Genomic DNA, 12554 nt, shown 5'->3' with positions numbered 1-12554 from the left:
TAGTGGCCCCTTTGGGGATCAAATGACCCTTCTGCAGGGGCCGCCTAAGACCACCAGAAAACACAGATATTTACATTATGGTACATAACGGTAGCAAAATTAAAGTTATGAAGCAACAATGAAGATAAGCTTACAGTTGTGGTCCCCACAACCTGAGGAACTGTATCACAGGAACTGTATCGCAGCGTGAGGAGGGTTGAGAAGCACTGTTCTGGAGAACCCTGACTAATATAAAGGAGAGAGAACCAAGCAGCGGCACTCATCTCTCTCTGCTTCCTGACTGTTTTTCCTGACTGCAGTTTGAAGAGCTGCTGCACACGCCTGCCACCATGCCCGCCCCACCTTGACGGACTGTACCTGTGAACCGCAAGTCACAGTAAACCCTTAAGTCGCATTTGCAACAGGGAAAACAACTAACGTGCGTGATAAGGGTGTGGCAGACGGAAGGCGGACGGAGAGGAGAGAACTTGCAGAGACCGGCAAACCTCACAGAGTGCATGCCAGGGTCAGGGATGGGAAGGTCCAGAGGGCTCTTGAAGGCATTTCCCTCTCAAGAGAGAATCTGGATGTTACTAACAAGCGGGAGAACACTGACAGATCACAAATGTAGTTACTGATGCTCCTCTGAGGCGGGGACACAGTTGAGTAGGACAGAGACTTTGGGAACTGAGAGCTGGAAACAGACTGTCATGGCTCTGGCTTCCATGGTTTCTTAGAATCTATTTCCTTAGAGGAGCACACACAAGACATGTACACTGTTTTGTGAGGCCCCACGCACCCCAGATGGAAGATCACTGACCAGGGCAGGGCAAGGGAGATGGAAGTGGGAAGTGGGAACCAGGAAAAAAAATGGAAGAGATCTGTCTTGGTCCTGGTAGGAGGCAGGACAGCCAAGGTGGGAGAATGAAGCATCAGCTGCCGTCCTGGGCACAGAGGGGGTCACTGACTTGAAAAGCTAGGTGACTATTTCATCAGTGACCAGCAAGAACACAGAATTTCTTTATATAGTATTCAAATTTCTGATTTGTATACTATAGAGACAAATCCAATCCTGCCTTTAAAAAAGGAGTTATTTTGTTTTTAATTATGTATGTGTGTGATGTCTGTGTGGGTTTGCACACACGAGCGCAGGTGCCCAGAAGCCAGAAGAAAGCACTGATTCCCTGGAGCTGGAGTTATAGCTAGTGTGAGTCCTGGGATCCAAATTTGGCTCCTCTGCAAGAGCAGTGTGTCGGTTTAAATGACAACAGCCACCAGAGACTCATATGTTTGAAGGTTTGGACTCCAGTTGGCGGACCTGTTTGGGAATGATGAGGAAGTGTGGGCTTGTTGGAGAAGGTGTGTCACCAGGATCTGGCTTTGAGATTTCAAAACCCCACGCCATTTCCAGTTAGCTCTCTCTTTTTCTGTGTCTTACACTTGTTGATCAAATGTAAACTCTCAGCTACTGCTCCAGCTCCTGTTTGCCTGCTGCTGTACTCCCATGACCATGATGGTCATGGCTTCAACCTCTGAACTAATGATGTTTCAAGACAGGCTCTCTGTGTAGCTCTGGCTGCCCTAGAACTCACTTAGTAGACCAGGCTGGCCTCGAACTCACAGAGATCTGCCTGCTTCTGCCTCCCAGGTGCTGGGATTAAAGGCATGCGCCGCCACCATCTAGATATATATTTTCTTTTATAAGCTGCCTTGGTCATAGTGTCTTGTCACAGCAATAGAAAAGTATCTAAGACAAGCTGTGTATACTCTTAACTGCTGAGCCATCTCTCTGACCTTATTCCTGCTTTCTAACAAACCATGCATCATGAAGAAGGAGTCACAGACTCCCAGATCCTGGCAGGGGCTCCTATGTTTCAAGAGGAGAAGCCACAGACAGGATGCTTGATGTCAGGGAAACTGGTATGGGCTATACAGGACAGAGGGGTCCAGGCATTTGAGTTGCATAAAACAAAATCCAATGTCTGTAATACTTGCTTCATGGTGAAGTTCATAGCACCCTTCCCTGATGATGGACACCTTTTGCAGTCTCTTGGGCTGAGAGCTGCTCGTTCACCCAATTTTGTACACACTACTTGCTGCAAGATGAGTAGTTTCCTAGTCAGTGCAGTTTGGAAGATGATTTGAGACGCCTGCAATGGTTAAAAATGGATTTTCATCCCATAAATGTCACTGACAGCAACTGAAGGCATCTTTAGAGGCCGAGGAGGTGGCTTTGCTACACAAGCGTGAGGACCTGAGTTCAGTCCCAAGCATTCGTATTGAGTGTTGTGTGCAGAGGTAAATGCTTATAATCCCAACGCTTAGGAGGCAAAGATGCTCCAACCCTTGGGGCTCACTGGCTAGCCTATCTAAATTAACCAGCAAGCCACGATCCCAGTGGGAGATCCCGTTTCAAACAAACAAAAAAGATAGATGGGTGGGCTGCAGAGACATCTCAGCAGTTATGATCACCTGCTGCCCTTGCAGAAGACCTAAGCGTGGATGCCAGCAACCACATGGAAGCTCACGACCTCCTGTGACCCCAACTCTAGGATATCTGATGTCCTCTTCTGGCCTCCAAGGGAAGATACCTACATATGCACATAGACATACACATAAAGAAGAAAATCTTAAAAGATGTTTTAAAAGATGGACAGGTGCTGAGGAATGGTACCCAAGGTTGACCTCTGGTTTCCACATACACATTCACATATGTACGTGTCCCACCCATGAATGAACCCAGAAACACACACACATTTCTTTGATGGCTATAGTTTAATTTGCATTTTCTTTATAGAGAGAAAGAGACAATGTTGGCCTACCTCCCCACGCCCCCCCTCCAACCCTCGAGCTCTCCCTCCTGGCTGGCTTGCCTCTCTGATGTGGCTTAAGTAAGACTTTCCAAAATGCCAGACTTCAGCAAACATAAACACTAATCTATTCCAAAGAAAGCACCTAAATGGATGCAGAAATAAGCACCTCGCTCCCATCTCCGCAGACACGGTCCTCTGCCTCTTAGTATGCAGTGCACAGAGCCTCCGTGACTCGGAGGATGCATCCCATTTAGAGGATAATTAGGAAAATCGGGTTAGGCACAGCTGCTCCTGTCATGGAAGCCACTTGACTAGCTTTTGATCTGTGGCTTCCAGAGACGCTGGGTCCCTACTAGCTGAGCAAAGGACAGGAATACACACTTTAAGAGCTCTTAGTGCACAGGCCCCGGGTCCTGCACTGGGCTCCATGCTGCGTAGTCTCTGCCACCCTCAGTTACCTCCATTCCTGTCACCTTCCCCACTCACCTAGAGTCACAGAGCAATGCATGCAGATGGCCCAGCGTCTGGTATGGTCCCTCTGGGACCTAACGAGAGCTATGCTGTAAGAACAGGAACCCCAGGATGGCAACGGGACAAACCCCAGCACCTCTCCACCTGGCTCCAAACTTCAGCAGAAGCACAATAGCAATTAGAGATGGGGGCGGGGAGGATGAACAGCCAGCCAGGGTTTGCACACCATGCAATCTTCCTGACCCAATACGCTGTGTCAGGGCTGGGGCGGAGCTCAGTGAGAGTGTGTCTTAGTTACTTTTCTATTGCTGGGAGAAAACACCAGGCCCATGACAACTATGGAAGAGCTCATTTGGTCTTACAGTCCCACAGCGGTAGAGCCCACCCTCAGGAGCATACAGCCTCCATCAAGGCCACATCTACACCATGACAGATGACGAGAAGCCAGGTGCACACACAAGTGTCATCTGCAGCAACACCCTCACTAGCAGTTGAACTCACACCTGGCAGTTTCCATTCACAGCTAAGGTGGTTACCTGGACGGGCACCAGTAAGCGATCAAGAATCTCACAGGTGTATATACTCAAGGGAGAAATCACGCAGATGTGCCCTGCCATGCTATGTTAGTACTTACAGACACACACACACACACTCACACATACACACACACATTAACCTCCACAATGCCTTGCTGCAAACAGCTCAGAGAGTGGTGTCCCTGTGTCAGATAACCTGCAGCCTGTGGCAGAACTGCTTCGCACATGCACACGCGCACACACATACACACATGCTCCAGCTCAGCACAGCTGCGGTTCACTGCCCTCACATTTGGGCTTTTTTCTTACTACGTGTCTGGTTCATCAGTCACCCACCTTTCTCACTGCTGCAACAGAATGCCTGACGGGGGAAGGGGGTTGTTAAGGCTCACCATTCCAGGGGATTTCAGCCTTCGATGGCAGGGAGTATGCTCTGGAGACAGCATAAGACCCTGTCACTGCAGCCAACTAGAAAACAAGGAGCTAGACCAGACCTGGAAATCTGCACAAACCTGCCCCCAGTGAGCCATTTTCACCAGCTAGAACCTGCTTCTCAAAAGACACAACTCCCCAAATAGGGCCACAAGCTGGGGACCAAATGTGAACACATACGAACCAGTGAGGGAGGTTTCACACTCAAACCATCACACCCCATCACACTACAAGTTCGTCTTGTTTCCTTTTCCTATGACCAAAAAGTTGATATCTTCAAAAAAAAAAAAAAAAAAAAAAGCCGGGCGGTGGTGGCGCACGCCTTTAATCCCAGCATTCGGGAGGCAGAGGCAGGCGGATCTCTGTGAGTTCGAGACCAGCCTGGTCTACAGAGCTAGTTCCAGGACAGGCTCCAAAGCCACAGAGAAACCCTGTCTCGAAAAACCAAAAAAAAAAAAAAAAAAAAAAAAAAAAAAAAAAAAAAAAAAATCTTATACGGTTTTTGAAGATCCGGGGAGAGGGAAGGAGCCTTGAGTGGGGGAATTCAAGCCCCTGAGGTGTTTGCATTGCTCACCTCCAAACCTCCAAGCAATTTTGGGAGCACCAGAAGTGTGCTGAGAAGGGACGGGCAGAACTAATGGATTTGCTGCTGGAGAAAATGCTTGATTCCCCAGGTTACACTGTGGAAGCGATCTTAACTGCACTTAGGGGTGGCGTTCAGGAGCCTTCTGTAATCAGACTCTGTGAACCAGCGTTTGGAGCCATGTTATTTAATCAGTTTGCTAATTTAGTGATTTGGCAGGAGAGTCATCTGTGATTTTCACTGTAAAGGCTAAGAGCATGAAAAGATAACCAAGCCAGCCTGGAATCTTCAAAGGGCCTCAACACTCTCTCCCCCACCAAGCATGAGCCTTGGCGGGGGGGGGGGGGGGGGCACTTCTCACCAGCTGCGGAGACCAACAGCCTTTCATCCGAACAACTCTAGAAAGCGTTGGCACAAGGAGACAGCATGCATTTGCATTTAGCAGCAAAGCCCCCTGAGTTTTCCTTTTGCAAACCAGGCAAATGAAGTCACGAACGCACTTCGTGCTCCTAAATATTTTATAGATGAGCACTGTGTGAGGAACTTGGCACCTAGTCTTCCGTGGCAATCCTGGAAAGAGACTTCTCCTGGCTTTTACCAGAGGATAGATGAGCAAGCTCCTTTAACTGTGTCTCTCTCTCATCCCCAGAAGTCTCTCCTCCAGGAAGGAGGATGAAAACGTAAATGCCTCGTATGTGGGCAGACAGACAAACGCCAGGCCTGTGAACCAGGCACACCTTAGTCTGCATTTGTTTTGCCCTTCACCCGCCACACGGTATCTATCACCTGTCTGTGAAATAAAAGGCTCTGCTCCTACCAAACTTGAGAGCGCTGCTCGCCCCTCCCACCTAACCTGAGAACAGTGTTTTGGGGAAAGGAGGGATGATGGATGGTTGTGGGAGAATTGAGGGGTGGTGAGTTTTGGGGTGTGAGCTCGATCTCTGCTGCTGGATCAGGCAACCAAAGCACCCTGAGAGGCCATCACTGGGGGCCACTGGAAAAGAGGCTAGGGCAGGACCTGCTAGGGCCAGTCTGGTACAACATTCATCTTCACTATGGAAGCCTGAACAGGGAGATATACTGTCCTAGGCTGCATACAGAGAAATTACTCATGAAGACAGAAAGGGGGTTCATTTCAGTTTCCCATGTCACAAAAGCTATCCGCGTTTTTGTCCCAAAGGTTAGAACTAGGAACACATGACAAGCAGGATTAATCTGGGGAAAGAGGACCCCAAACAGGCCTCGTTTTCTGACCCACCTCATGGAGCTGAAGAGACTCTCCAAAACTCAATGCAAGGGCTGTGGTGTGGCTCAACGGTCAAGCCCTTGCCTGGTGCATTAGTTGGGGTTCTCTAGAGAAGCCAGAACCAATAGCGTAGATATACATTGACATGGGAGTCACTGGATTGGCTTACACGGTCCACACAGGCTCTCTCACACCAGACAGGCTGAGAACCCCAGAGCTGCTCAGTCCATGAGGCTGGTTGCCTCAGCCATCCCAGTCTGTTGCCAAAGGCCTGAAGGAGGCAGGGCAGAGCTCCATCTGTGATGGTCCACCCAGCGCCCCATGCTCAGTGAGCGCCCTGTGAACTTTGTATGTGATTCATCTGTGACCAAATCCAGCAAGACCTGCTATGGGGGAGTTGAGAACTGCGTGTTACACCTGTGTGCCGACACCCAGAGGCAGGAGAAGCACGGAAGACGCCAAGCCAGCTGAGAATGAGAATGAGACCCTGGAGAGACAGAGAGAGGGAGGGAGGGAGGGAGGGAGGGAGGGAGGGAGGGAGGGAGGGAGGGAGGGAGGGAGGGAGGGAGGGAGGGAGAAGAGAGAGAGCTCTGTGGAGTTCACTGTAACAGCAAGGAAAGTAAGTTTCAACTAATGAACCTATGTATCTGTGTAAACCTGACATCTATGTGTGTTCAAATTCAGTATGTATTGTGTGTGTGTGTGTGTGTGTATGAATGACTGAAAGATGGCTCAGGAGGTAAAGGCTGACCCCAGATCCCAGAAAATTACCCTTTGATCTCTACAGGCTGGCTGTGGCACATGTACATCTCCATTAGTAACGTTTTAAAAGATATATTTATACGTAAGGGTGCTTTGTCTGCATGTATGGCTGTGTACCACATGGGTGCCTGATGTCCTCAGATGTTGGAAGAAGACATTCGATCCCTGGAAGAAGTCACAGATGGTTGTGAGTCACCATATGGCTGCTGCAGATCAAACCCAGGTCCTCTGACAGAGCAGCCAGTGCTCTTAACCATGGAGACATCTCTCCAGCCTATAACAATAAGATTTAAATGTACATATGCGTATCTTGATGGAAGCCTGACTCTTCTGGAGGGGCTGCTAGGGCGTAGTTCGGGGCACCCTGCATGCTGACCTTCCCCTGGATCTGAAAGCTCTGCCCTTCACCTTGAAACAGTTTGCCTGTGTGACACAGCTGGTTTGAGTCCTTTTCATCTGCTGATGCGAAAAAAAAAAAAAAAGCACCACACATTTATAAAGAGTAAACAGGCCTGATTTCAAAACCAATTAGAATTCGTCTTGATTGAGAAAATGAATACTCAGACAAGCACAGCATGACCACAGCTAAAAGCACAGCCCAAGACGAAGGGTGTCAACTTCTCCTCCACAGTGACACGCGCGCGCGCACACACACACACACATACACACCACAGGGAACCACAGTGCCAAGCAGCTGCAAGCAAGTGACACTCTTGAATCAGAAGTGTGTGACACAGCTCGACTCGGTGCAGGGAATTCTCCCAGGACTGTCAACATTTCAGATTCATAAGGCAATCAGGAAAACGCAAGGTTTGGGAAGACTATTCAAACACGAGTGATTTTTGAATATTTATTATCTCAAGCTTAACATATGGGCTTAGTATTTTCTTCAAGGAACATTGGACAGAGCGGCTTCAGGGCAACAGACCGTGCAAACCTCAGCAGTTTCGTCCCCAATTGTGTGGCCGAAGATGACCAGACTGTGCCACAACCCAAACCACCTTGTGACAGAAACTTCCTCTGTGGCCTGGAAGAACACAAAGGAAAGATCACTACTGCTCAGGGGCTTTATGTCTCAGTCACTGTGGGATGCAGGTCACTAGACCATAAAAGTCTGCTTCTGAGGGACAGCCAACCCAAACACCCTGACACCTGGAGGACAAACCAGATGTGGCACCTACATCTTATGTAGAAGAGATTCTGTCCCATGTTGTATGGCTTGGGCCCAGGTTTTTGTTTTCAATTTTTTTTTTTTAATTGTGCCAGGTGGTGCATACGCCTTTAATCCCAGTACTCGGGAGGCAGAGGCAGACAGATCTCTGTGAGTTCGAGGCCAGCCTGGTCTACAGTGTGAGTTCCAGGACTGCCAGGGCTGTTACACAGAGAAACCCTGTCTCAAATCACTCCCGAAAATAAATAAATTAAAACAAATAAATAAATATTGTGTGTGTTTGCCAAATGTCCCTAACATGTGCCTGCAGTGATCACTGAGGCCAGAAGAGGACACCAGATCCCTGGGGACTGAAGTTACAGATGGTTGTAAGCTGTCCTGTGGGTGCTGGGAATCACACTGAAGACCTCTGGAAAAAAAAATAATAGTGTACTTTTTGGAGCAGGGCGGTTCAAAACAAGGATTCTCTGTGTAGCCCTGGCTGTTCTGGAACGTGCTCTGTAGACCAGGCTGGCCTTGCACTCAGAGATTCCGTTTCTGCCTCCTGAGTACTGGGATTAAGAACATGCACCACCACTGCCCTGTTTAGCCAGTGCTCTTAACCACTGAGTTGGGCTCAGTTTTAAAAAGCAAGAATAAAAAGATTGTCACAGAAGGACCAACTGCTACCATAATAAGACAAGAAAGAGAGGCTGACAGTGGGGGCGGTCTGAGGCTGTGGTCCAGTGAGGAGTAGACTATAGTCCTGGATGAGGGCTGGAGAGTGCAGTACCTAGCCCGTGTCAGGTGGCTCAGAACTACCTGTAAATGGAATTTCAGGGAACAGGACTCCCATTTCTGGCCTCCTGAAAGCACCTGCACACACATACAAACACATAACAAATAAAAAGTTCTAAAAAGAAAGATAAACCAGTTATTAAGACCCCCAAATGAAAGGCTGTTGAGTGAAGTCTGAGAAGTACTCACTAGGGAGTCAGAGAGCTAGGGAGGAAGGAAGAACACGCAGCCAGCGTCCAGGGTCCACGTCCTCAGATCCAGACATCCTCAGGTCCAAACCAGTATCTTTCTAAGCCAGGCTTGCTGGCACAGCCTATAAATCCTACAAGCCAGAAACAGGTAAGCATCTTTCTATAGCTCAGATTTTATTAAATAACAATGAGCTCCACTGCTATACCAGTACCACTTGCCAGCTAGTCCCAATCCCCCTCGACAGCTGGCCACGGGCAAACAGATTCTCAGCTTCGTAATGCTGGCAGAGCACAGGCCCCACGTTCCACAGTAACGCCTGTGTGGCAGAATAACAACAAAGGGTTAACAAGGCCCTCCTGGAGGGGGGGGGCTGCTACAGATGGAGAGAGCCCCACAGAGTCCCTCAAGCTGGCAGGCAAGATACCAACAGCCCAGATGGCGAACTTCTGTTTGTGCTCAGACCTGCTGTGCGGTTACAGGGTCAAGCTGGGCTGCACAAGCTAAGAACCATTGAGATGAGGTGAAGGACTGGGTCCAGACAAATGGACGGAGAATGTGTGAATGGATGGGTAGACGCTGGATGGGTGGATGGGTGGATGGATGGGTAAATGGGTAGATGCTGGATGGGTGGATGGGTGGGCAGATGGAAGGATGGATGGGGATGGACAGACGGATGGGTGGGTGATAAAAGGATGGATGGATATATGATAAGTGGATGATAAATGCAGATGATAAAGGACAGATGGACAAATGAGGGATGGCAGTTGGAGTTAGTGCTAGCAGATCTCGCCATGCTCAACTGAAGCCCCTGGGACAGCTGGAAGTTCTCTGCCTATCAGTCCCTTAACACATACTGGGTGGTGAAATGGCAGGCTGGTGGGGCAATCACTAGCACAGTGTTCAGAGTCTTCGTTAAGGAAAGTTGGGGATATATGTGGCTCAGTGGATAAAGTGTTTGCCTGGCATGCATAACGCCCTGGGCTTGATCCCCAGGACCCCATAAACCAGGGGTGGTGGTGCACAACTGTAATCTCAGCAACTCTGGAGGAGATTCAAGGGTTAGAACTTCAAGGCCTTCCTCAGCTGCATAGTAAGTTGGAATACAACCTGAGTTGCACGAAACCTTGGCTTATACACACACACACACACCCTATACAACCCCATAAAATAACAAAAAAAAACCCTAAAGAAATTGGAATAAATCATATCTTCAGATAATATGGACGTCTTCAAATAATAAATGCACACTAATTTTTTTCAGTGCTGGGCTTGGATACAGGGCCTCTTTATGTCATGCAAATACTGTGTCTCCCTAGGCTGTACCCCAGCTGCCTCACTCAGGAGAACTAGAGAGAGGAGGTACACAAAGATGTGCCCAAGGGCCTGAGGCCACAGGAGGCACCTCTGCTTTGGAATTAGGGAGGAAGCCACAAGCACATCCTCCGTGTGGCCAGTGTCTGGCCAGTATGGAAAGAACATGTTTACAACCTAAGGAAGCCCAGGCTCAGTAGCGCTGGTGCCCAAGCACCTGACCTTCCCTTTCCACACAATTTCCATTTCCTGCCCCGGAAGAGTTGTGAGGGAGCTTTTGCAGACAGACAGGAAACACTAACGACCCTGACTGGGGTCTGTGTAAATTGGCAGGAAGGGTCAGATTTGACGTGCGTGGCCCAGCTCTGGAATGGCTGTGAAAACTAAGCGCCTTAATGTCTCAGCTTTACCATCAAGTGGCAATCACGGTCAACCCAAGCAGACAGGTGTCGTGTCGTTGCCGGAACTCCTGTCCCATCTGGTTTCTCTTCTTCCCTGTTAGGCAACACATCTATTTCCACTCCCAAGTCCAATATTAAGGCCACAGTGTCATTTCATTGTGTTCTAATATGTCCAGCAGTCGCTCTGCTGGCTTGGTATTTCAGGGAAATCAGGTTAGAGCAGTAATTTCTGGCTCTGATAATGAGCGGGAGCAATTGCTTTCAGGGCTCTGACTCAATATAGGGAGGTCACTTTGCAGTCCATGGTGATGGAGAGGTCCAGGCCTGCTATAATCTCCACTAGATGAGGCAGACTACTTTAATTGACCAGCCCATCTCCGCCGCAACAAACGCAGAAAGGCTTCCTCCATTAGGGGCTGCCGGATCGAAGCAGGGCTATAATTTTCTCAGTGGGTCAAATTCATCGAATGTACTTCCTTTTCAAAAATGATTGCTATTTATTTTTCTAGCAAGATCACGAAGCATCTCCCTTTGCCCGCGTGTTCTTTGTTCTTAAAAGTTATCTAATGGTTTGGCGAGGAATCCTGCAATTTACTTGTCAGGGAAGTGCCACGTTTGAACCACACTCTGGCGGGCTCTGAGACGAGTTGCTAGTGATTAGTATTAGCCCGGCTCCTCTCCAGGGCAGAGCATCGCTTCTGGGACCACTGCTTCTCTCCGAGAAGGCAGTGTTGAGACAGCCTCCCACTGCTCCTTCTCACTGCTCTGGAGAGTGTAAAAACACGCCAACGTTTAACTCAAAATTGAATAGCAATCTTCAGTCTTTGGAGTTCATCAGAGCAGGAGATACCTATTCCTCTCTCATCTTCTACCCCCACCCAGGTCCCATGCAGATGACTGGTTCTGCCTCCTGCCAATACTCTCGTCTTTCCAACTGGCTGCTGGGGCTTCTGTGCACCCACTGAGTGTCATGCCTCTTGCCTCCACCCCTCAACTCTGTTTCTTGTGATAAACATAATCATCCATCCCTATTTCACAGGACTGGGAGGGAGGTTGAAAATTTATACTTGATAATAAAAGGCTTCTGCTCTGTTGTGATGCTGGGAATCAAAGTCAGCCTCCTACAGGCTAGAAAAGGAGGCATTGGTTTGCTTTTTTTTTTTTTTTTTAACTATCACAGCTATCACCTGGAGACCAGCAGTCTCCCAATCCCCAAAGAACTTCATGACACAATCAGCAATGGTATTAATGGCATCTTTTCATTTTGGGCAATTGTGACATGCTGGCCCCAGTGAGCACTGTGCAATGGCACAGAATCATGCTTGGGAGACCACAGCCTCAAGAAGAGCTTTCTGTGGGGATCAGAAATGAGGCAAGCTCAGGACACAAAGTCAAGAGGAAAGGCCCAGCAGCTCCTCAGTAGCCTTGGCTGGGGGATAGGCGCCATCACCCATTTAACTATGGAGATAAGGTTCAGGACAATCAGCCTGGGGGTGCACAGATCCAGTGTCCTTGTAGGAACAAGCAGGATGGCTACTAGACTGCCCCTTACAGAGTGGAGCAAAGGTTAATTAAACAAGTGTCAAACTCTGTCCCCACACAGAGCGTGTAGTTCCTTCCACACGCTGAGGAGAAATGAAGCATTAAGCTGCAAAGAATCTGGGCCAAGGCCCACAATGTAGCTGCCTGCCCTCCTTAGCTATCTAGCCAAGCCCCTTTTGAGACTCTCTGGCAGCTGGTTCTGGCGAGCCCCCCACACCCCTCTAAGAGACAGAATTCACCTTCCTACCCTCGGGCCTCAGGCTTCCACCACAGCCCAGCTCCCCTCACCCAAGAGCGGCCCTCAGGGCAGCCTGCAAATCAAACTGGTAGGGCCAGGC

This window comes from Chionomys nivalis, chromosome 17, assembly GCF_950005125.1.
Source record: "Chionomys nivalis chromosome 17, mChiNiv1.1, whole genome shotgun sequence".
Classification (NCBI taxonomy): domain Eukaryota; kingdom Metazoa; phylum Chordata; class Mammalia; order Rodentia; family Cricetidae; genus Chionomys; species Chionomys nivalis.
The sequence above is the reverse complement of the archived record's forward strand: the minus strand, read 5'-3'. Positions refer to the sequence as shown.